The following is a 16,879-nucleotide window of genomic DNA, read 5'->3' on the forward strand; positions in this document are numbered from 1 at the left end:
GCAAGCCGAAATCTTAAGCTCACCAAAGAAAAAGCATGCACGGAGGCTCTATAAAATGGCCCACCAGAGACCAACAAAATTCAAATGGCAAAGGAAACGAGATCCCTTACTTATTTTTCGGAAGGCCAAAAAAAAGGAACAACTTTTAGTTACAATAAATTATATGCAACAGTTTAAAAAAAGGACCAAAGAGCTAACGATGTTGTGAGCGGCGGCGGTGGCGAGTCCCCGAACGTTTTTTGTTGCCAAATAAAGCACTTGAGGGAATTGCACATAAAACGGCTGACGGATGACAGGGGAAAGAAAAGGGTTAAGGCCATCATTGGCATGTGGCGAAAAAATCGTTTCATTTGGGAAATGCCAAATACTTGCAGGTAAAAAATAGGCGACGGAATAGGGACAAATCCCAATATGCCAGGCACTTTATTGCAATCCTTTTAAACAAGTTTATCAAGCCCCCCTCGGTTTTTTCTCTTTTTTTTCTTTTTAGACATATTTGCTTGGACGCCTTCACGTGCGAATGCGGCAAACAAATGTGAGACTTTTATTTCAAACACTTGAGATTGTGTGCTTATGCGTTAGGGAGTTTTCCCCTTTCGAATCCTTTCTATTTCGGCAAATAAAATATGGAATTACTTAACGGTCATGTCAGAGCGCAGACATTTTGTGCGTCTGTCTATTTGCTGGCGGTTGCCTTTGTGCTGGATTTTATTTGTTCTGATGTGATTTGTTTAGCTTAGCAGTCCCATATGTCAGGTTGTCTTTAAACTCTCGTCGAGAGTTCCCTTCTTCGACTTTCAGTTTGGGGGATTATGCGAAAGTAAGTGCTACATGTGTCTCTCAGTTGGGGCTTTAAAAGTCATTTTCCTTGTTTGTCCAAATTGTTTTTTATCCTTTAAGCAAGCAGCTACACACGCTGCGTATGATTGATTTTTTCGCAGAAACAATTATTAGCAGCACAGTTTAAGGCGGCATTTAAAATGTTTTATTTACCTTTAAAAATATTTTTAATTGATTCGATAAAAATTAAATACATATAGCAAAAAATTATATTCAAGCTTATACATTTGTAATGAAAATATTAAGCAATAACGCAAATGAAAACTTTGCACTTATCTTGAGTAAACTTATGGACAATCTAAAATTGTGTTTGTCAAGCTCATTAAAATTTGGCACAAACTTTCGCATTTTGAGCAATAAATTTTTCTATTAAGTTTCTTCTTGTCTGACCAAATTTTGCACGCCTCATAAAGTCTCGGCGTATAAATAAAATTTTCATAAGACGACAGTGTTTCTGGAGAAGGGTTGATGCTGGGTGAAAAACTCATCAGAAATTCAGCATGCGTAGTCTTATGAAAACTTGATGCCTCCGTGATGACACTCATTGTCTTGAGTGAAAAGTGTGGCAAATGACATGAGCAAAGGCTGGGTGGAGGCCCGGCATTTTCGGCTTTCATGAATTTGGCAGAGCACCCACACATATTTTAGTCGCGGTCTTTTGTTCGTCATTCCCCCAATGCTTTTTAAACATTTGCTACACACATTTTTCATGGGCGGCAAATGACTTTCAAGTTGCCATTTCCTCCGGATTTTCCACCCATTCACCCGCCAGGTGTCCCCTGTCTCTCGCAGTGCACAAAAAAGTTTTCTAATGAAAAATTCAGCTGCTCAGTTAAAGTTTTGCTTATGAAAATGCAGCTGCCAGCCGAGGAGTGACCAGATAACTGCGAAATGGAAATAGAGTATTTGAGTATAACTTCACGAGTTGGATGCGGATGGCTTAAGCTGCTCAAACTGCCTCGAAATGCGAAATGAAAAGTAATCAAATTCTTGTTGCTCGTTTTCCGACTCGTGAAAAGGTTGAGCCAAGTTTTTACTGAACTCTAAAAAGTTCTGAATCCTAAAGGTGACATTTTGCCATAAAGATGAACGTGGAACGGTGATAACCTTGAAATAGCGAACGGAATTGTTACAGCTTAATTAATTAGGACCTCGGCTGTATTCTGTCCATTATTTTGCCATTCATTGTTTTATGCATATCTAATTTTCTTTAAATATTTTTGGTAACTCAAACTACTTTTCATTGGGGCTATTGCTGTTATGTTATTAAATACTTTTTACGAAAATGCTTATGAAAATAACCTTCCTACTTTCGCGAAACTCGATTCCTCTTTAAAAGCATTTGCCCATCGTAGTTCAAAATTAATTTTGTTTTAGTTAAGAGATGGAAAATTCATTAAAGCCCATACCACTGCCGTCCGCATAATTTATAAAGTGTCGAGCTGAAAACTGCCCACCGAGCAGCTTCAGCTTCGGCAACCGTTTCCATCTAGCAACTGGACGTCCAACCAACCGACCAACCAACCAACCAACAAATCCGTCCATTTATCCATTGAAAGTCCGGCTGCGGCCATAACAAGGCGTGACTTACAGCGTACTTGAAGGGCCAGAATGAAGCAATTTTAATTTGCTGCTCTTGGCTTGATAGTAAAACATCAGCAGTAGCAACAAGATGAAGATGAAAGCCGGAAAGAAGAAGGGGCCGTGGTAGCCCGTTCCAAAGTTTTTACAGTCAAAATGCAGTGGGTGGATCTGGATTCCAAAGTGTTGCGCTTCATAAATAAAGAGGGAGAAAAGGACCGGAGCAGAGGATGTGGTGCTGGTGGCCATGGTGGTGTTGGATGAGCGGCAAACTTATAGCTCTGTTGGCCAGTGTAAAAGCATATTTTCTGCTTTTAATTGCAATATATTCTTTTAGACAAAATGACTGATGATGGTCGAGGCGCAGTGCTAAAGTTGCCCTTCTCTCTCGTTTGCTTGCTGGCAATTGCCGTCTTTCCTCGCACAAGCGGGCAAAAATATATTGCCATGAAATTTGCAGATGGCACAGGAAACGGAAACCCAGCGGAGACAGGCATGTCTCCACACTGGCAAACTCCGTTTGACTGCTAAATGAACAAGGGAAACCCATTCTACGCTTTTCTTCGCAATTTCCCACCCGCTTTGTGCTTTTCACTTTCACAGAGCTTCAAGGCACTCGCAGTATTGCTATTCTTGGTTATTTTTGTTATTTTTTATTACGGTACTGCAAACAAATTATAAAACTGTTACAGCTAGAAAACTTTTGAATAAAATATAATAATAAAATCCTATTTTATGATGAATTTTATTCCAATTCTTGTATAGCCTTTATTTTTCAAGTGTAGAAGGCTTTCCTTCCTTCTTTCCAAGTGATACAAATAACTCTGAGATAAAGAGAGAAAGGGGGTCGGAAAAAAGGAAGGAGGGTTGCCTTTGTCTTAGCCAACGCGACCGCCATTTTGATGATGAATAAATGAAGGCCTTTGTGTTTTTTGACGTGGCCGAGGAGAATTTACCACTTTCATTTACTCGACATGCACTTCTCCGCCCGAATGGAATAATTAAAATGTGCTGCAGATCTTTATGCCTTCTTTTGAAGTTAATACATTTAATATTTATGTGCATTTCATGTTTAGTTTTTTTGTTGGAGAGCTTAAAGTGCAGCGGTTATTAGTCATGAAAGTTTTCTCCTTATTCACTCGCCTTGATATAAATTCCCTAATTTATTTCTCACTGAATCCAGAGTTATTCCCTCCCAGGAAAAAGGGGGTGATGCAATTTTCGCTGAACTGCAAAAATTGCAAATCGCTGAGAAATCTCATAATTTTTTCCCTGACCTGCTGTGAAGGCAGCGTAAATTTTATTATTGGCAATGCCAACTGCACGGTCTCCAGCAACTACAACAAAGTTTCCGCCTAAAGTTTTGGTTTTTTCCGCGCCCTATCAGGCGTTCATACACCCCCTCAATCCCCTTTTAAACAGATGATTAATGAAGCTTTGAAAAGTTGAGTGCAAATTTAATCAAGCGCACGGGCAAATCGAAACAATCGACGGAAAAAATGGCAAACTTATAATAAGCTCCAAATTGGCACAATATGCCCAGGAAAAGAGAATAGAGAATCCAATTATGTGAAGAGGGAAACTAAAACAAAAGAGCATCGGGCTTAGAAAATAAATTATGCAATAAGTAGGCCTCTGGCGCCTGTGATTTATTATTTGATTTTTGACATGTATTCGAAATGGTGGAGTGGGCCCGAATAACAAATGGGCTTATGCAAATTATTTGATTCTCATAAAACGACACTACATAATGATTGATCCTTTGAATGATAAGCCCCAAAACAAATTGAACTAAGCATAAAGCAAAATTTTTCTATCCAATAGCAAAATAGTGAAAAATAAAATCTGTTTAGATTTATTTTATTTTAATAAAATCTGTTTAGATTTATTTTATTTTAAGTAACTGTCAAGTAGCCACATAAAAAAGTATAAATGACATATTACCATTTAAATTTCTTAAAGAATTATAGTTGCTTAAATAGATATCAATTTAAATTTCATATTCTCCTTTAATTACAGTTTACTTAATTCCCTTGTCTGCGGACTTTTTAATGGTGAGTATAATATATATAAACTTAACACAGCTAATGAATAAGGATACGCACTCCTATATTTTTATACCCTTGCAGAGGGTATTATAATCTCAGTCAGAAGTTTGCAACGCAGTGAAGGAGACGTTTCCGACCCTATAAAGTATATATATTCTTGATCAGCATCACTAGTAGAGTCGATCTAGCCATGTCCGTCTGTCCGTCCGTCTGTCCGTCCGTTTATATGCAAACTAGTCTCTCAGTTTTAAAGCTATCTGCATGAAACTTTCCCAAAAGTTGTCTTTCTATTGCAGGTAGTATATAAGTCGGAACGAGCCGGATCGGACGACTATAGCATATAGCTCCCATAGGAACAATCGGAAAAATAAATGAAAAAAAATTATAACTTTTCTGTTTTTTATTTTTTTGTTTAGTTCTTCGACATTTAGTAATGGTTAAATATTTCCGATTTACGGTTTAAATTTCATCAAAGTCGGACGACTATATCATATAGCTCTCATAGGAACAATCGGAAAAATAAATGAAAAAAATTATAACTTTTCTGTTTTTTAATTTTTTGTTTAGTTCTTCGACATATAGCAATGGTTAAATATTTCAGAATTATGGTTTAAATTTTATCAAAATCGGACGTCTATATCATATAGCTCCCTTAGAAATAATAAAAATATATAAAATAACTATCAAATAGTTGAGCTGCAAATCATCATAGCTTCAATGTTTTTAAACATATACGAAAGTAAATCATAATTTTAATGTTTTCAAAAATGTTTAATTCTTGCAATAGCTGCAAGGGTATATGAACTTCGGCTTGCCGAAGTTTGCTTTCTTTCTTGTTTATACAAAAATATTTATAATGTTTTCTAAAATATTTATTTTTGAAATAATCAAGTTTTTAAAAAAAATTAAGACAAATAAAATTATATTCTGAACAAATAAATAATACAGTTTCCCTTGTAATCTTCATGAAAATTTTTTAATATTATTATTACTGTCAGCTCACAAGCCTCTAGATGTTATTTTTAATATTGCCATAATCTGATTGTACGAAAGCATCTGATTTACCTTTTCTAACATATAGTTGAACCTCAAAAGACCCCAATATTGTATTTCCTGGGAAAAATGTATGCTTTAGTTGCCGTTACTTAACCCTCTTCAAAAATAATATCTACTCTTACCTCGCAATCCAGTGTAGAAACTTCCTGTACCCTTTTCGCTGGCACGTGTTTCAAATTTGAGCAAAAATGTGCTGGCCCATAAGACGCTTTCATCTTTAAAGACAACTTCATTCATCATGCTGTCCGTTTTATATATAAATTTCATTAAACTTTCCAAGGAGGCCCCAATAATCAAGTGGCCATTTTATGCGTATTTGTTCCCTGACGTATTCATGAACGCCAACTAACGCCATCAATTTGCGAGACTTCCAGCCAGCTCGAAAATATTCTCCCCTGACAGGCGAAGCCCAACTTTTGACATTTCTTGGGCTTGGGGTGACCTGAACACTTGACAGGACCAGGACCTAGTGTTCCGATGTCCCGGTCCGTGGCCCAATTATTATGAAGATGACAACATTGACAGCATGTTGGATGTGGGGCGAGCGAGAAGCGAACTTTTAATGATACTGCTAAGGCCGCTGGCTGAGGGCCAATTAATCACTGCTGCCCAGTGTCTCCGTTTGAGTGTCACTTAATTTTTTATGATACTCCGCCTTGACTTAGCGTCAAACGTTTCACGTTCAATTGTTTTATGCCGTCTGCGCTTTGAGGTTACGAGTGGTTTCTATAAAGTGTTTTCCTCCCTGCACTCTAACCGCATTTTCCCGCCGCTCGAGCGAATTGTTGTCGAGACTTTCGAGCCATTTTGAGTGCCTGGCCAGAAAGTTTTCAGTGCTGCCCGAGAATGAAACCGTCAATTGGCCGCAAATATACGTACACATTGGGAGGAGTGAACAGAGGCAAAAATATACCAACTACGAGTAGTTTTTAATAGCCATTGAGGCCAGTTTATGCAGCAGCCACTCCCGTTCAGCATTTAACAACCACCTCCACCCTCATGGTTTGTTGCTATTATTAAATTAGTTGCGGGCGATTTGTGGTAATTAGGGTTAAATTCATTGGTTCTACGAACTCGGTGGCTAATAGTAAAGTTCTGTCACACCCTTTGGCAAATGTTTTTTAGCTTCATTTATCATTTGATTTTAAATGTCGTTAAAAATTAAATTTGTTTAGAACAATTATTAACATCACACTAATTAACAAACCACTAAATAATATGGTGGAGTGCTACAGAAGTCAAAAGGGTTTCGAAATAATAAAAATTGTGCAATGGAAAATGGAAGCGTTGTCTATCGTAATTAATCTATTGAAATTCCATATTAAAAAAAAAATAGCATACTTTAAGACACATTTATTATTGATTTCAAAGGAACCCCATGTATATTTTTGTATTTTAATTTTATTTAAGCTTCTGCCTATTTTAATAAATTAATTTTAACCAAGATGATTGCCGAGCTGCTTGGGCTTTCATAGGCATTCACCCGGGGACTAATTAAGTCGCATCACTGCATCGATTAGCTCACACTCTAATCCCCGGGAATTACACCACCATCTCCCACGCTCAGGCTTTCCGAATGATAAGGATGCATATCCGTGCAGCTGAAATCCCATCAGGTGCATAAGCCCCCTGATGCCGGCACCTTCAACCACCGAGGTCTCACTCGCCAATCTGTTCGTGCATGATGCTGAATCTTATTTGAGGCATCAGAAGCCGTATCATCATCATTTACTTATGCGAGGCACAGCGTTGCGTGGATGCATTCTGGGCATGACGCCATCTGCTGGATTCACGCGGTGTTAATAACACGTCAACGTTCGGGGCGTATACTTGATGTGTGCATGTTTGTGTGTGCGTGCGTGCGTGAGAAGGCGCATGAAGTATACGCCGTGCTGGCATCTTACACAATACTGCCGCTGGAAGAAAGCCAGTTGACAGCGGCTGCAGCTAAACGCATTTAATGGGCAACATTGTCTGCCGTCGCTGCCTCTTGCAAATTGCAATTAATTAATTGAAGTGCCGGTGGTGTTGCTTCCACATCCACATCCACCCATAAATGTCTGCACAATGCCAGCCTGCACACCGCTTAAATGGCTGTCACGTCTGCTCCTCAAGGAGCAGCCAAAAGAGCCACCCTGCAGCTCGTCTGTCTTATTTATGAGTCTTAATAGCGAACCAGCCCACACAAGTTGGGCAGGTTTTCTTAACAGGTTAAGTAGCAGTTTTCCTTGGCAAATCGAAAAGTCTAGCTGGGAGTGCCATATTGTACGCCAATTAAATTTCATTTTCAGTTTGCAGTTTAATTTCGTAGCTCCATCTTATTGAAGGTAATTCAACAGTCTCGCTCTCTCACCAATTATTAAAGATAATATGATAAGTCAATGGGTAAAATCGCAAATTAATCAGCAGTAATGAACGTATATAAAGCAAATGCTATTAATTATTATCTTACTTTTTTTATTGAATGAACGAAATATGGATAGGGAAAGGAAAATATCCAGAAAATCAGCTTTAAATGCCATTTACAGAGGCCGTCTGAAAAATAGTCAATTATTTGGTATTTCAGTAAAAGGATGCATTTCGCCGATGCCTGTTAGGTTTTACCATCGAAATCAGAGAGTCGCGAGATTTTTGCATGCGTCACGCCTTACAGCTGAATAGTTGAAATGCCACCGACATACTTGTTACTTAATTAAGAAGAAAAGGGAAACGTTTTTTATCCTCATCAGTGTATTTTTGGGCGTGTCTGTATACCCGCTCTCAAAAACAATATTTATTGTAATTTATTTGTAATGATAAAAAGAATCGAATGTCATATAAAAAAACAAAAAGCGTGCTGGTGAATCAAATTAAAATTGCACCGACATTTAATATTCATTGAAAACATTTTGCAACAACAATAATGATACACGCAATTCAGCAAACCGGCTGGCGGAATTGAATGTATATTCGAGTATATATACATATAAAATACAAATACGGGATATACACGTTTGATATGAACAACAAACCAAACTGTCGTGGACGGAATCGCAAACACATTGAGAGCCCTCAAAATCCTGAATGAATTTATTGATGGGATGTGTGGCGGGCCCATTAAGGTTAAACGGTTGGATTGAACAAATATTAGCATGAAAATGATTTACATTTTTTGCAACTGCCCCGAAGCGAATTAGATATTTAAAGGGTGCATTTCTAATTCATATTTCGTTTGAACTTTGGACAATCAAATTACATTTTTAATCTTATTCAAATTTTTATTAGTAATGAGTTGATAAATTTATCTGTGGTATATAAGATTAGATCAGCATTTATCTTGAAGAGCTTACTTGGTTTGTTCAAAGTAGTTTGTTAGTATGGTAGATAAAAAAATTTTTTTTACGAAGTCAAATTCTTTAGCCAAATTCTTACTTAATTTTTACCATAATTTTTAATTTTATACTTGTTAAGTCAATTTATTTTGAATAAAGCACTTGGAATTTTATAATTTAAATTTTATATTTGTAGTTTTCATCTTTTAAAAGGAGTTTAGTTGGAGTTTATTCAAGTTTTATTCTTGAATTGCTTTTTAAACGAACTCACTTTATTTGTTTGATTTCAATTTAATTTAACATTATTGAAAGGTTAAAAGGAAAACTCACTTCGAAAAGCGCTTTAATTCAATTACATAGCAGTTGAGAAGATTCAGTGAATTCGATTCGACTCCTTTGAACAATATATTATTAATTTAACTAAATCACTTAATAGTCAAACTAAACAGTTCTATAGGCAATTCCACACAATTTGAGACTCAATTATTTCAGTGACTTGTTCAACCAATATTATTTTCGATATTTGCGTATAAAGATGAAAATCCAAGTATAATCAGATTACTTGCCTTTTCTTAAGAAATTTTTTGCACAAACAGAAGCAACTTATGACTTTGTTCATTTGGCACGTTAAATTCTGGGCAAAAACAGAAACACACTGGGCATTTGATTTAATGCCCGTTTCTAGCACATGCTTATAAATACACATGCATCTATCAGCCCTAATTAATTTAATTAATTTACTCCTGCCAAAAATACAGGATTATACACACACACACATAAAGGACTTTCATATAGACACCTCTTTCTCATCCTGAACTTTATTCTCGATGTCTGAGCTTCATTATGATGAGTGATTGTTGCTGCTGCGAGTGTCTGCGTGTGTCGAAGATTTTTCTCAGCCGATTCTGGGGCATATATTCTTTTTCCCCAACCTTTTTTTTCTTACATGATGCTATTTTTTTCTTTTGTTCGTCTCACGTCCTTTGCGGTTTTATTAATGTGTGCTAAATGTGCCGTCTACTTATAATATACGATCTACTCATTCATATATACTTATGCACTCCAGACGCAAATGGCTTATTTTTATGGAGCCTCGTGAGCTGGAGTTCCCCCAATTCCAGATGATTTGTTTGCCCACAATGATGCCAAGGCCATCAGTGTGAAGTGTATGTTTATGTACCTCAAGTGCCAACGATTTTCGTTCTATTTTTCACAAGGACAATAACCTGATGACTATTTATTATTTTGTGCATTGGAATTGCGGTCACCAGGTGGTCTGGATAAATTGGCCAAACGGAAAAGATAGGCACTTTCAGCTAATTGAAGCTGAAAAATAGACCCATCTAAATCAAATTCTGGCCATTGATTTCCATTTTGATTTTCAATTGAGCCAATCTAATCGAATGTATTTTAAAAAGCCCAACTTTTTGGGAAACCATTTTCGGTTGCCCATTGCGTCCTCAATTTATATTCACAAATCTGCAACGAGCGACAACATTCGAAAAGCCAATTTTGTCCGCACAGCATCGAAATTTTCCGCCTGAAGCCAAACTAATACATAATTAGTTCAATTTCCGTTGTTGTCGATGACAGCGAGGCATTTTTGAAATTTTCACCCAGCTCTGCAGTGCAGCCGTCTGGATGCCTGAAAAATTCCACCAGCACTGCATTTTGTTGGAAATTTCGCCAGAAAATTTATGTAAGCTGGTTTAATTTATTCAATTAAAAGTTTGTGGTTAATGGTCCATTGAGGTTTATTGGCCAACACTCATTTACCAACTGCCACTAAAAGAGGCGTCAGTAAGAATGCATTTTACACAAAGTATTCGCCTTGTAACTCAAAAGTTTTGGGCCAAAGCGGACGCCAAAAACAAATAAACATAATGCGTCTATTTGCCACTTAATGAATTTTTGCCAGCGAGAGACAAAAACAGGCCGAGATGGCAAATGGTAAATGGCAAATGGCAAACCTGTGTCCAATGTCCTGTGTATTGTTTGGCGTCTTCATTTCTTGGCTTTTGCCAACTTGCAACTTTTAGCCAAGCAAGTGGCAAATAAAATATCGCCAGCACATCTTGAGGACATCCGGGGTAGGAAAAGAGGGTCTCTGGCGCAGAGCGGCAAAATTTTCGCTTCTGACTGCCAAGTTAAATGTAATTGTAATTTTTAATTTTAAGTGCTCTGCCAGCGACGAAAAAATAATAGAATGCGGGAAAATGTTGGGTGCTCCAGCATTACAAATGTTAATAGCGCAACACATAACTCATAGTCTTGTTGGTGTAGTCCGTGGAAAGCGGAAAAGGCATTTCCCTATCTGCATGGCTGCTCGGAATTTCTTTTAGCAAGTGAAGCATTCGCTTCAAGCAAGCGCTGCAGGTTAAAATTTTTTGCTTCAGGTAATTTATTTTTTTTGGAAAATCAGATTTATGTTTAAAGCAAATTTTTATATTTATACAATTATTGATTTTAAAGAAGATAAATTATTCTTTCGATAATACGTGAAAACTATTTAGTTTTGAAATTTATGTACTTGTCTGTCATACTATAATCTTTTCATTTGTACAGATAGTGTAATCGCTTAAATGTAACATGGTCCAAAAATAATTTAATCAATATTGATTTTTAGATATTTGAGTGATAAAAAAGCTTTAATCTCAATCAAGTTTATTAAATGACTTAGTTTAAAAAAACCCCCCAAAAATTTACAGGGAAAATCTTGTTTGTTATTACTTTTTCCCTCTTATTTTGAGTCTCAAGATAAAATTGTTATTTTATTAAATTTTGAATTGCATTTTATGTCCACTTTTTTTCTGGTGTATACATGGCACTCTGAAACCAATTTCTGAGTACTTTTTGACGGTGCACCTGGTATTAAATGAAAACGATGCCTGTCCAAAGGGAACTTGGCATCCTGCATGCTTGCGATTGTCGGTGAGGCAATATAAACTATCCGCTTCCTGTGTCCACAAACCCTTATCCCTTTCGCCACTTTTCACCCTTTGGCGTCGCTGCACTTATGCCTTTTGTGCGATACTTATGGCAGGCAGTGTATCAGAAAAGAGGTACTGTGCTGGCCATCGGTTGCCTTGCAGCATTCGCTGCAGGACAAGGCATAAATTCGGCGTTTAACGGCGCACACATGGGAACGATGCTGGTTTTTCGCGCCACTCCCCGGGGCGGGGATAGCTCCCCTCGGCCCTTTAAAAACCCCCATCCCATTTTCAGACCACCCGCACTGGCCATTGTCCGATGCTCGCATCTCGCTTTTCCAGCAATTGCAATTGTTTTCTATGGCGCCTGCATTGATGGTACGGTCATGACTTGGAGTTCAGTTATCTTAGCCATTTGCCCTCTGATTTCCACTCACATCCCCTCTTCTATCGCTTTTCCCTTCCGTTTTGATTTTAATTTTCACCCTCACAGTCGAAATGGTTGCGATTTTAATCAGCTCGGAATCGTTGATTGCCGGCCAGTTGCAGTTGCCTGTTGTTTTCACTGGCCACTTGCAGTTGATTATCGCCCTCGCACTTGCCCAGCTACTGAACGGCGAAGTGCTTTATGGCCTCCTCATTAATATTCACTGAAGCGTTAATTTATGAAGACTTAGAGGCTTTAAGATTTCGCCTGCTTTAGAGGAATGTTGGGTAGAGATTGTGCCAACATTTCATGCAGCGATGATGACCTTATCTTAAAAAGCACAAATGTTATACAAATTCATAGTAATATTAATGTTAGTTTATTATTTCACTAAAGTTTCAATAAAATTCACTAATTAAATTGCTCAGCGTTAAACAAAATCCTTTAATATGAGATTCACGTTTATTCTCCTGAATGGTTTTAGACCTTTTTGTGCCATGTTTTGAATTGTGCTAAAATCACAAAACCATTTTGCGGAGCGACAGGCTGTAAGCTCAGTTCAAATCACAGCGGCGACAATATTTCCCGGAAATATAAAAAAACACAAACAGCAATAAAAGCAAACAGATAACAAATTAAAAATCTGGCGTGTTTGCTAACACTGCGTCACATGTGGCAGGAACTGAGAATAGCTGGATGGGGCATATGGTGTGGAATACTTTGCTGGTTACATTATTATTTTGGTTTGGCCCCTGGCGGATGTGGTCGCTTAACTGCCGGGGCATAAAACTGCAAAATGCATTTGATGGAAATTTGTTCAACCCTCGTGGCCCACCGCTTCTGCCTTGGCGTCCCATCAAAGCCTCTGTTTTCCCCCAGCACCGAAAAATTCAATAAAATCCCGGCCCTTTTTGGTTTTTGTTTTGGCCTGGTCAATTTTTCTTGCTAATGATTTGGTTTCCGCACTGGCGAATGTGTGCATGCCCCACTGTGGTTTTCCTCAGTGTGTGTGTTAAATTTATGGCTTGCCAAGTGGTTAATTGTGAATGCGAATTCGCGGCTTGGGCGCTGAAATGTGGATACGCTGGTGGCTTATAAGTGAAATGGTTTGTGATTGAATAGCGGAAAGTTGCACTAGAACACTAAATCCTATGACAAAACCGCCAGAATGGCTTTTTATGGCTTTTCACAAATGAGAAAATAAAGCTGAATGTGTTTGGAGCTTCTTAATTGTATAAAGCGTACCAAAACTATGTTTATTGCATACGTTACGGAGTAAAATCAGTGCCTACGCTGTGATCCAGAAATGGCGTCAGTTGTAAGGCAGTTCCAAATATCGTTCCAGTTCTGAACGCATTAACTGTCGACTAAAGTCCACAACTAATGAGCTTTCCCAAAACACGCTGTTTTGCATAGCTTCCGCACTTAACTACTGTTCCTGTCCCTGGGTAGTGAATACTTGAATTTGTGCGGCTTGAAATTAATGGCCAGAGGGTGCTGGCGCTGCGTGTTAGTGGTGTTTGTGTGTATCGAACAAATATTCCGGTTCGATCGTGAAACGCCACCTAATGAGAAATCCTATTAAAGTACAAATTTAATCCTCTAACTAATTTCGCAAGCACGCCGGGAGCAGCACGAACATATTGGGGAGCTCCCTTGTTACTCGGCCACACCATTTTCAGAAACGACAACTGACAGTTGCTGCTGGGTATTTAGTTGCTGGCTTATTACAAACTAGTCAGTGCACTGAACGAAATATATTAAATAAAATTGAATTATTCATAATAACTATTTAAAAAAAAAGAACAAAATCTAATAACAATAAATACTAAATGCTATCTTATTTCATATTAAATGCCATTAAACACACTATGTCTGGTACAGTAGTTTCCGTAAAGACAAACTAAGTTCTCTCTAAACAATTTTTTTACAATATCAGTTCACAATTATATTGTGGGTAAAAATCCAATTGATGTCTCAAAATAAAATACAAATACAGTAAAAGTGAATACTCATATTTGTGGTAGTGTCAAACCAAACTGAAGTGAACCGAAAATATGCACAGGCGATTGAATCAATTAAAAGTTTGCCACAGAAGTACCAGAACGCTACACTAGCTGGAAAAGTGCATAGAGTATGCGGCAAGAACTTTGTGGAACCGTAAAGAGAGGTTGGCGCAGCGGACCGAAACATTTTCGACAAATTTACCCAAAAATTAACAACAAATCTCGAAGGGGGCAGCGCGGTACAGGACACGAACTTCAACTTGTGTGATAGGTAAAGTGCACAAGTTGTGGCAAATATTTTGAGCGCACTTTATAGACCAATATGCGTAGCAGTTGCCAGTCGCAAAATGCGGAAAACGCTTGGGCGGACAGCCAGTCAATTGATGTGGCTCTTGGTGATATTGCAAACTTTGCCGGCAGCTCGGGACAAGTTTTCCGCACACAGCGGAGGAATCCAGCGGAAGTGACTGACTTTTGACAAACTTCAAACGCTTAGAGAGCATTGAATTGGCATTTTTTAATTGCTCTACAGAGTTGGCAAACTTATTAAGTCGTGTGACCGATAAACTGACTGATTAACCAGGCGCTTATACAGTTCAAAGAATATATTTTTCTGATGGTGTACTCTGGGAAATATCATTTGTGCAGAGAAAAAAGTGCAAGCCAAAGTTCCATTTGATAAATTTAAATTAGGCATTAAATAAAACACAGTTTGATATGAATACAAATATAAACATAAATATGTTATAATTATTAATTATACATATTCTTTTTGACGACACAACTGGAAGTAAAGACAGTTAAACCATAAGATTTTTTCGCTGTGTAAAACCCATATAATTTGATTGGCTCACCCAGTTCATATGTAAATAAAATCCCAGACAGTGCATAGTGTCTGCTTAAATGTAATTGTTGGGAATTTTAATGAAATTGAAAGACTCCATGGTGATGCAGCTGCAGCATAAAATAAGAAGTAATTGGCATGCAATAAAAAAAACGGCTAAGAAAACCAAGAAGAACTTAGCTACGAGAGTATGGAGTGTGGCCAAAGGAAAATGGAAAACTTCACATGAGCTGGCAGTTCTCAAATCTATTTGCACTAAGTGTTCGTTAGAAAATGTTTGCATAGCAGCACTCAACGTCATTCAAAACACATGTAGATGCGTCGGGGACCCCTGAAGAGAGTTCCTTGGGCAGGGAAATTGCGTGGGAAATGGGCAAAATTCGTGAAGGGATGGAGTGTGGAGGCCTTGACTGTGCGATTTGAGTGAAGGAAATCAAAGAAAATCAATAAAAGGCAAATTGTCGTAGGAAAACAGAAATGTGCATCATTTTCACTTTATGCAAATTGCAAAATGTGTGATGAAGTCTTTCTTCCTCTCTTCCCTCCCCACCTTTTCCACTTTTCCGCCATTTCATTCCTTCTGCAATCGTCATGAATGAATACAAATACAAGTAAATGTGTACGCCCGCCCCTGCCACCGCCACGCCCCTATCCTCTGTTTGTCATGTGTAAAGGCAATGGCTGACAAAAGGCATTTGCATATTTAATGTTATTACGTTATTTTGCATGGCACACAAAAATGTATGTTTGCATGCGACCAAAACTCTCAGACATTGCGAATGCGCATATTCGTTATATTTCCCACAAATTTCACAATAATTCCCTTACAACTTTTTCGGAAGCCCCAGAACTGAAGGGAGTGAAGTGAAATCTCGTTGCCACACTTGTTCGCCATCGTCATCACCATAAATAATGCAATTATTGTCTGCTGCCAGTTTGAATTTACGCCCATTTCGAGGCTTGGCTAGTAAAGTAAATGTTGCACAGCAACGAGAGCAAAAAGTCGAGAGCGTGAAGAAATGAAAATGCCATTAAAAACACGTTTCAGATTAAAAAAGTTAGAGGCTTTTCTTCCCCGGCGTTCGCGTCATCAGTTCCCACGTGGATAACTATAAACGCAATAATCCGAGAAGGATGAAACTTAGTAACCTAGTTGTATATTTTTTTTCCATTTTGTTTTGGAAAATTACACAAGTAATTTATGTTTATTTTGTGGAGGCCATTATACTTGATACATTTCTATTCATTTCTTTATTTACTGAACGTAATCAATATAATGATTATTTAAAAACGTAAAAAAGTGATTTATTGCATATACGGTACGGTATCACAATCCATTTTATCTTTAGAAATTGTTTGTTTCCTTTAAAATTGAATTAAAATAAAAGATTATAAAGTTGGTAAAGATGGCTCCGATAATTTGTAAGCTTATAATGAAGCCTAAATACTCTCAGTTCATTTTCCAAAATCATATTTATTATAGCATACTTTGTGGAGAAATTTTCCCAATAACTTTTTCCTTTGAAAAATATAATTTACGAGTCGTCGGAATTTATGATTTTAAATTCCATATCATCATAATCAATGTTCAAAGCTTAATGTAGTAGCACACCAACACACATGCCACGCCCCCTGCCACCCCCACAGAGGCGCACAGCCATGCCGCTCCAAAGGACTAAAAGGACCCGGGGACAGCAAAAGGCAGCCCAAAGTGTGACTTCAGTCACTTGACTTGCCAGCCAGGAAACCAAGGGGCAAGTCAGCAGAGCAATGCCATGCGATGGAATCCTGGCCTACAACTGGCAGGATGTGTGAAACAAGGATTCGAATAGAGGG

At 37.9% G+C, this 16,879-nt stretch overlaps 1 protein-coding gene across 1 annotated transcript in view; it reads left to right on the top strand.

Moving 5' to 3' along the window:
• LOC128263064 (putative neural-cadherin 2) overlaps nucleotides 1–16,879 on the top strand; it is a 119,247-nt gene that overhangs the window by 12,565 nt on the left and 89,803 nt on the right. Inside the window, exon 2 of the mRNA XM_052997725.1 lies at nucleotides 4,441–4,475. The gene's annotated coding sequence lies outside the window, so the exon portion shown is untranslated. The remainder of the gene's footprint in view (nucleotides 1–4,440; nucleotides 4,476–16,879) is intronic.

Source organism: Drosophila gunungcola, unplaced genomic scaffold (genome assembly GCF_025200985.1).
Source record: "Drosophila gunungcola strain Sukarami unplaced genomic scaffold, Dgunungcola_SK_2 000001F, whole genome shotgun sequence".
NCBI classification, from domain to species: domain Eukaryota; kingdom Metazoa; phylum Arthropoda; class Insecta; order Diptera; family Drosophilidae; genus Drosophila; species Drosophila gunungcola.